The following is an 8,846-nucleotide window of genomic DNA, read 5'->3' as shown; positions in this document are numbered from 1 at the left end:
TCTGACACTATCTACCTGGAGATAGCATCAGATCCCACACGTTAAGGACTCAGTTTCACAAGACTGTTACCATTTAAGATGCCAACTGCTGGTCCAGGTTCCTATCTGTGCTTCTGACAGACTGGCGATAAATCAGAGGTTCCTATGACCCTCTCCTTGGATCTAATTAATTTGCTAGACTAGCTCACAGAGCTCAGAGAAACATTTACTCACTAGCTTACTGGTTTATTATAAAAGAATATAATTCAGGAAGAGCCACGTAGAAGAAATGTACAGGGCTTGGTATGTGGAGGGGCATGGAGCTTCCTCGCCCTCTCCAGGCAAGCCACTGTCCTGGAATATGTACATGTTCACCAACCTGGAAGCTCTTCAAAACCCCTTTTGGGTTCTTATAGAGGCTTCATACATAGGCATGATTGATTAAATCATTCACCTTTGGTCACTGAATTTAACTTCCAGCCCCTCTCCCCTGCCTCCAGGTCTAAGGTGGGACTGCAAATTCCAACCCCCTAATGACATGGTTGTTTCCACTGGCATCAGCCTCCATCCTCAGGTGCTTTCCAAAAGTCACCTCATGAATACAACAAAAGATGCCTTTAACTGCTCTCATCATGGGAAATTCCAAAGATTTTAGGAGCTGTGTGCCAAGAAAGGGACAAAGATCAAATACGTATTTCTTAGTATAAAGAACAACATCACAGTCTCCTATACTAGTTTTTTCATCTTTCTTCCTGCTTTTGGCCTGCCTAATTCTGTGAGTCCCATTCCACCCACCTTCTTAGAGCCTCCCTCATTACTTGCCCATTTCACTGGGTCGAATACCTTTATGGATGTTGTATTTATGGATTGCACCAAATCCTCAGATCTAATGCAGGAAGCATTTCTTCTAACACTGACCATTACCCTCTGCCTTGTACTGTGATTCATACTTACCATCAGACTTTGCTTTTTTTCATCTCTCTAAGAAAATATTTCCATTCAATAGAAGATTAACATTGGAACCAGCTTTGGCCAAGGCCTTCATGACTGACATTCTTCCCATCTGTACCCTCACTCCACCAACGGGAGCTAAATAGTGTCGAATTATGTCCATTAAAATGACAACTAGTACCATTTCTTTAAACCAAGTCAAAGTCACAGACAGGGTGTTTATGAGCTTGAGATCGGGAGTCAGGCTGCTGGCTTTGAATTCTGGCTCAGTTATTTACTGGCTGTGTGACCTCGGGAAAACTACAACTTCTTTGTGCCTCAATGTTCTCGACTATAAAATGTGGTCACAGTATCTACCTCACGGGATAGTTGAGAGGATCAGAGACAGAAACACACATAAAGCCTTGAAACAGCACCTGGCACATAGTAAGTATCCCCTGAAAATCATATCTAGAGTTATAAAAGAAAAAGCTGGTAATTGGTTATGAAATTGAGCATACATATTAAGAGGCTTAGGCTGAGAAGCATAGGAAACTGTAAATACTAAAAATCTAAATATAAGATTAGAATGGGTCAGGTTAAAACTTAACTGTTAAATTAATGAATTTTGTGCCATAATTTTCCTTAACCTTCTTCTAATCTGAAACAGGGATAATATCACTGTGCACAGCAGGGCTGAGCGTGTGAGTAGGGGCCAGTTACCATTAACTCCTGGAAAGGAAAAAATGTGGGGGTCCAACAAGCTGAATAGATTATTTTCTTCTTTGAGCTCGACCACTACCCTGCTTTTCTCTTATTGTCAACTCAGAGGTTTGGAATGGATGACCCCTCATACCATTCAGTGATTATTTATTTCCAGACATTCAACAATGTCAAATTTCAGTGCTTACGGCTTTGAATAATTCAAATACGAAACACTTGCTTCCCTAAAGGACCTCATTAATCCCTTAAAGATACATGACATAGATATATAAGAATCTAAATAGTAGCATATGACAATCATACACAACTCTATATGAATTTGTTATATGGACAACAAATGGATCATACTGTGACATGGGAAGGCTTCCTGTAGGACATGGAAATTAGACTGAGGCACAAAAGCCATAAGTTTATGCTGTTTGTTTTCCCAAAAGCACACAGCCAGTTTGAAATGCTGCTTGTATAGGGACATGACTGCCAACTCCAGCCAGCTAGATTCCTGTCATTAGTAATAAATGACCATAGCAGTCTTGGAAATGAATAGCATCCACAGCTATAAGATGGCTCTATTCCAGACAATGTTTGTTTACGTGCAGCAATTAGAGCCCAGCTGCTATAGGAGGACCGTCATATTCCCAGCTGGACTTTAGGAAATGTGGCCTTTCATTAAAGAAACTGCCCTCAAGAAACTGGATTTATACAAACTGAAAGAGATGAACCTTGCAAAGATGTGTCAAAAGTGATGCATAAAATCAACCCCCACTGGCTCAACCTGAAACCCCAACCACTATGGCTTGAGTAGTGCCACAATTCATTGATTAAGCAAAAATGACCTGCACGGGGACTACCACAGGCTGAAAAAAGAAAACATCTCTGAGTTAAGGCAACCGTCATGAACCTACATTTGGGTCGTAGACCCAAACCTCTCTTTTCAAGGGGTTTCTATTCCAAGACCTTCAATTCAACCATTAACTGAAATAGTATGAGGTGATGGGGGTAAAGGGAGAGGGAAAGATGGTAAAAAATGGGAAGAGGGAGCCCCAGGAGGAAATTTGCAGGAGGTCATCTGGGAAGTTAAACCTAAGTCCAAAGTTCCATTCCTGAATCAGAGGGAGTGGTTTGTCATGGAGTGTGTGGCAGGATGCATTTCTGCTATCAGTGTTCTTTTTATTCTAATTGTCCAAATACACTTCTCCATAAAACATTTTTAGGTTCTATCATCCCTTGACCTGTGGGGATGTCAGGTGGACTTTTAGTTGAAGCGATTTCTCACTGGGTGGACGGCAGAATCTACTGGAAGGATACTTCCCTCATTATGCTTCATTTCTCAAAAAACTCCACACTCATTGAGAAGGTTATCCTAAGAGTCCTGGACAGAGGGCATTTTAGAGGCCTCTCAGACTTCTAAATTAATAGTCTCATAGATTTACTTCTTTGGCCTCTAGAGCCATTAAATTTGATGATCACTAAAATTGAATTTGGGGAGAGAAAGGTAACTTCTGAGGAGAATTGAAGATAAAGGATTCAAGATTTCTGGTGAAGCCAGTTCCCACTCTCTAATATCTGGCAATGTCCTGGGGAAGAGGGGGGGACTTAGAACCCTCTGAGTGCTTGGAGGAAGGCAAATCCCCGATCTCACCCAAAATGCTGAATCCATTTCAAGGCACAGAAAGAGTGGTGATTGAAGACTTCAGGATCCATGGGAGCTAGGCTTAGCAGCCAGCTCCACAATTACCAGCGCAGACAAAAAGGCCCATGGCCAGATGGGGCTCCCTCTCTGCCTACAAATATGGAACCTCTTGGCACAACCATTGGCAAGGTGGTGGGGTATAAAGCTCAAATGACCTAATGTAAAATTTCCCACCAACCTCAGCAATTCAGGTTTGGAAATTAAATTGATTTAAGAAAATAAATAAGAGCCATATTTCTTTCAAACTGAATTCACGAACTTGGAGTTGTATCCAGTACTGAGCGTGGTGAAGAAACTGAGAGGAAAGGGTTCCATTTTCTCTGAGTCAGGACCCAGATATTTATGACATCCAAATGACATATTTTCCTGAAAGCTAGAACTATATGCAGATTCATTTTTTTTTTAAATCAACAAAACTATATTCATTCCAAGTAGCTGTTTTTAAAATAGCTAATTAGGAGATTCATTTAATAGCATCTCTCAGTCTTTGGAACTGATGGAAATGCATCATTCCATTGACAGTATTGTTGACACCTTCTTGGTGATACTGGACTGGATACCCCTGACTTGTGGGCTTTATAATCACACAAAACCAGAAGCAAGTGAGCTTAGGGGGGCTCGCTCTACAGACTGCCTAACAACCTCTGCGGTATCTCACACACTCGACAGGATCAGACCCACTGTATTGGATTACACTTAGCAGGCCCCAATACAGCCTTTAACACTTCATCTTTTTTTCTGATAGAGTGACCTATTAAAGTGCCCCAACAGCATAAGTGCATCAGCTGCATGTATGCACCAGAGGAGATAACATTGCAAATACGAGTGCTGGCCTATCTGGCTTCATCACATTTAGTGTGCCTTTTGAAGGTAAAAACAAGATTATCCTGTAAGTGCTTGGCAAGCCGCAGTTAATCTTCATCTTCATGAGGAAACATGAAAGGACATCCTTAACACTCAATATCGGCTCAGAGTTTTGTGTGTTATTATTTCAGGGGTGAATTTAGTGCTCTAGTGGTGAAATTCATCCACATCACTATTCTAGATGATGCTCTACTGATCATAACACAAGGCCTTTTGCTTCCATAAAATGTCTGCATTGGTAGTGTTTATATCAAATCCACTGAAGATTTTCAACAATGTTGACTCAGCTTTGAGGAACCGAAAGCTTCAGACCATAGTTTACGGCAATAGATCTCAAACAAACAGATAATAATATCGATGGTGTGACTTTTGGTTGTAGAGTATGCTTCCAGGTGAATATCTTTGTCTTTGTGCAATAGTAAGCCAGCATGTTCTGCTTCCCAACAGCCTAAGGCTTCTTTGTGATTCTATGTTTATGAAAAACATGGAGTAATCTACCTGAATGAAAAAGAAGGCAGGTGTTAAATGAAGAACTCATTTCTTATTATAGGCCATTTTGACCTTGTTTATCATGTCAGAATCAGACTAAGGACTAAGAAAGGTGTCTCATATAATCTGTAGACCTGGTAGAACTTCACAGCTAGTTTATTAAATCATAAAATATATTGCTCTAATTTTGATCAGATATTTCTGGTTCATTGTTATAAAGACTTTCCATTTCTCAAGTGGACTGGGGTTAAAGATTTTCTTGCTAATTTTAAACTAAACTTCTAAAAGTATCTGATAAAATGATTTAATCTATTTGCCTGTTTATCTATTTACATACATATCTCAAAGAAGATGAACAAATCTTACAATTGACTCATTTAAAATTGAAATCTCTTGGGGCCGGCCCAGTGGCTCAGCATTTAAGTTCACACGTTCTACTTCAGTGGCCTGGGGTTTATCAGTTCAGATCCCAGGTGGGGACATGGCACTGCTTGGCAAGTCATGCTGTGTGGTAGGCATCCTGCATACAAAGTAGAGGAAGATGGGCACGGATGTTAGCTCAGGGCCAGTCTTCCTCAGCAAAAAGAGGAGGATTTGCAGCAGATGTTACCTCAGGGCTAATCTTCCTTAAAAAAACTCCAAAAAACCAAAAAATAAGTAAAACTTAAATCTCAAAACAACTGTTTTAAATATACCCAAGATTTAATTTATAGGTATGACTGAGTGATGACATGCAAAGGTCAATGCCTTTGAGAGAAGAGTTTATTACTTACAATTCCCAAGAGGAGGAGGCACACCACACCATGCAGAGCCACATGAAGAAGTACCAGAGTTGGCCAGGAGGCAGAGGAGTGAGGGGAAAGCATGGGGGAGAGCCATTACTACAGTAATGGGAAATTGTTAGGTGGGGACATCCCTGCTGTGCAGGAAGAAAAACACAGATTTTGAGGTTTGTGATGAGAGTTTTTAACATGATGTTTGTGCACCCATGAAAACACAGGGATGGTAGAGATGTAAACAACTTCTGTCATTAGTTGGGCCCATTCTTCCAAAATGTCAAATCATCAATTATAGATTATTAAGAATGATTTTATAACAACATAGACTAGCAATCAATTTACATGTCTTTTCTAGACATTTATCAATAAATAGTCTTTCAACTATTTGAAGTGACGTTTATGAAATATTTTTATCAATTTAGAAATTTCTTCAAAACCTTGTTTTGTTCCAACTTTACTAACTAAATCAATTACATTTCATTTTTTTTTTCTTCTCTTCAATACATAAGGTGGTAGTTAATATTTTTCCTCTTTCAAGTTAGTATTCTCTTTCATCATTGTTCTTAATCTGCTTATCGAGTGTCCTGGGTATTCTTTTGGACCATGTAACCTTATTTTACAGCAGGAAATTAGATGTTTTAGTGGAAAGAAATTCATCTTCTAAAAATATTTCACTCCATGCTAACCACAAACTATTCAGTAACACTTAAAACAATGCTAGTTTGCTTCTGTCAAGGTTGGGAATGAGCTCCAGTTAAAGGCGCACTTAAATTGCTGTTTGTTGATGCTGTGCATGCAGGAATGTGTGTGTGTGTGTGTGTGTGTGTGTGTGTGTGCTCACACATGTGTATTTAAAAGGTTCAATTAGTATTCTGTTCAATTAGTAACGTGCTCATCACAGAGAAACAGCACCTAAACAGAGGGCTTGACATTCAGAATCAATACCATGCTGAACATCCAAGTGTCATAGCAAATATCAATAGGCCCAAAGTCATTCATGTTCTGGGCAAAGTCTAATTGGCAAATGCAACCAGAATGACCAATTTGCTTCCAAATTCTCCCTACCAGATCTTCCCCCTTCACTCCCATTCAGATGCTGAAATATCACAGGGTCAACAAAGGCAGAGGCTCACAGTGGCTCAGTTCCCCTAAGCTCCCTGGGAAGGCAGCAGCTCACCCCCAATCACGCAGGCCTTAATTAAACTCAGGCTGTCAGCCTACGAATCTGGTACTCTTCATCCGAGTACACGCGCTTTCCTCCTCTTTAATTTTAAGCTTTTATTTGTGATGCGATAACATGACTTCGAAAAAAGAAAATAATGTTAAAATTAACTTAACACGAAGAAAAAAATTTAGTAGTCCCTAAACAAAGTCCAGAGTATGACCAAGTTAAATGCAGATGTGAGCTATAATTTATTCAGGCTGAGCAGACATCACCAAAGTAACCTTATAATTTACCCGTTCAGATACTCCGGGCAATGAGAAGCAGGCTAGTGTTCTGAAAAGAAAGGGGGACTATGGTATGAAGACATGAAGTCTTCACACCACATTATTTCCTTGTGATCTTCAATATAGCTCCTTAACCTCTCTGAGACTCAGTTTCCTTTCTGGTCAAGTAAAGAAAATTATACACATCTTGCCTCTCTTATAGTGATCAAATGAGATATTTAGAAAATGCTATGCAAATATAACATCATTAGTCCTCTCTCTCTTGCTACAAGTTTGTTTTAAAGTTTGGATTTATATTATCTATACATTTTTAAAAAACAAAACAATTGAGTTTAGCCAAATACCTGGTTATCAACTGAAGAACAGCTATTTGTATCAACCATCTCATTTAAAGTAGATTGTTTCTATAAATATTATTTTCAAACAGTTCATTTAAGGACCAGTCTTCCAGTAACATTGTTAAACAGACAGTGCCTCATACAGCAGGCTTGGTTTCTCAGAGCACTGTCTCAAAATTAAAGCAGCAAAAGGAGACAGGAATATATCAACCTGATAGACATGTCAAGAAGAGTTTGGCAGTCCTAGGAGACCAAGGCATCTGAATCCAGGCACTTCCCACCCCAGCCTGAGTAGGTACAAAGCTCCATCGGTTGTATTGGAAGGCTCTGGAGGTGGGCAGCTGAGAAGGTCATTAGTAGTATCCGTTGATTCAAAATTTTTTTTCATTATTCAATAAATACCCATGATGAATAAAACTATTTCTAAGAATGGAAGATATAAAAATGGTTAAAGCATAGTCCCTTGTGAAAAAGTATCTGAGAAACAAAACTACTTACTGTGAAAAATTACCCAGGCCTTTCTCAACAAGGTCCTTAGCTTGGGTCTGTCTCAGAATACATTTCTTTCTCACTACGTTTACTGGGTTCAATAGTGTCCCACCAAAATTCACATCCAGCCGGAACCTGCAAATGTGACTAAAAATTCTGGTCACAAATTCCAATGTGTGTGTGGTGGGGGTGGGGGGATTTCCTCACACCTCATCACCAAGTAATTCCCTGCACACCAGGTGAGCATCCTAAAATTCAACATAGTTCTGACTCTGTCCACCTGGAGATGGCATTGAATTCCACAGGTTAAGGGCTCATTCCCAGAAGATGCCAGTTGAAAGCTTAGGTTGTTTCCTATGCTTCTAACCCAGAGGCTACAGATTGGAGGTTCCCACAACTCCCTCCTTTGGTTCAGTTAAATTGCCAGAGTGGCCCACAGGACTCAGGAAACCTGTTTGCTCACTAAATTACTGATAACAAAAGATATGAAAAGATACAAATCAACAGCCAGATGAGGAGCTACATAGGCCAAGTTCTTGAATGAAGAAGCTTCTGTCCTCCTGGAGTTTGGGGCCTGACACAATGGCATATGGAAGCATTCTGGTTCCCCAACCTGGAACCTCTCTGAACCCCATCCTTTTGAGTTTTTAACGGAGGGTTCATTACATAAGCATGATTAATCAAAACATTGGCCATTGCTGACTGATTCAACCTCCAGCCCTTCTCACTTCCTCAGAAATCAGGGAGTGTGACTGAAAATTCCATCCCTCTATTCTTGATTAGTTCCCCTGGTAACCAGCCCCCCATTCTTAGGTGACCCAGAAGCATTCCAAAAGTTACCTCATTAGCATAACCAAAAGACCTTTATCACTCTCATTACTTTGGAAATTCTGAGGATTTTATGAGGTCTGTGCCAGAAAGAGGGATAAAGACCAAATATGTACTTCTTATTATAAATCATAACATCACAGTAACCTTAGTTGGAAATAGGGTCCTTGTAGATGTAATAATGTTGAGATGAAGCCACATCGGATTAGAGTGGGTGGTCTTCTAAGAAGAGGGAAATTTGGAAACAGAAACATAGAGAAGGCAGCCATGTGAGACAGAAGCAAAGAC

General features: G+C 40.0%; 1 long non-coding RNA gene across 1 annotated transcript; it reads right to left on the bottom strand.

Moving 5' to 3' along the window:
• Positions 1–4,285: 4,285 nt before the first annotated feature.
• Positions 4,286–8,471, bottom strand: LOC139084551 (uncharacterized). The gene is made up of 2 exons (XR_011542025.1): positions 7,740–8,471; positions 4,286–4,684 (listed from the first exon to the last, which is right to left on the bottom strand). It is a non-coding gene; the product is annotated as an uncharacterized lncRNA (long non-coding RNA).
• Positions 8,472–8,846: the final 375 nt, after the last annotated feature.

Source organism: Equus przewalskii, chromosome 7 (assembly GCF_037783145.1).
Source record: "Equus przewalskii isolate Varuska chromosome 7, EquPr2, whole genome shotgun sequence".
NCBI classification, from domain to species: domain Eukaryota; kingdom Metazoa; phylum Chordata; class Mammalia; order Perissodactyla; family Equidae; genus Equus; species Equus przewalskii.
Note: the sequence above shows the minus strand (reverse complement) of the source record. Positions and strands in the feature narration are given on the sequence as shown.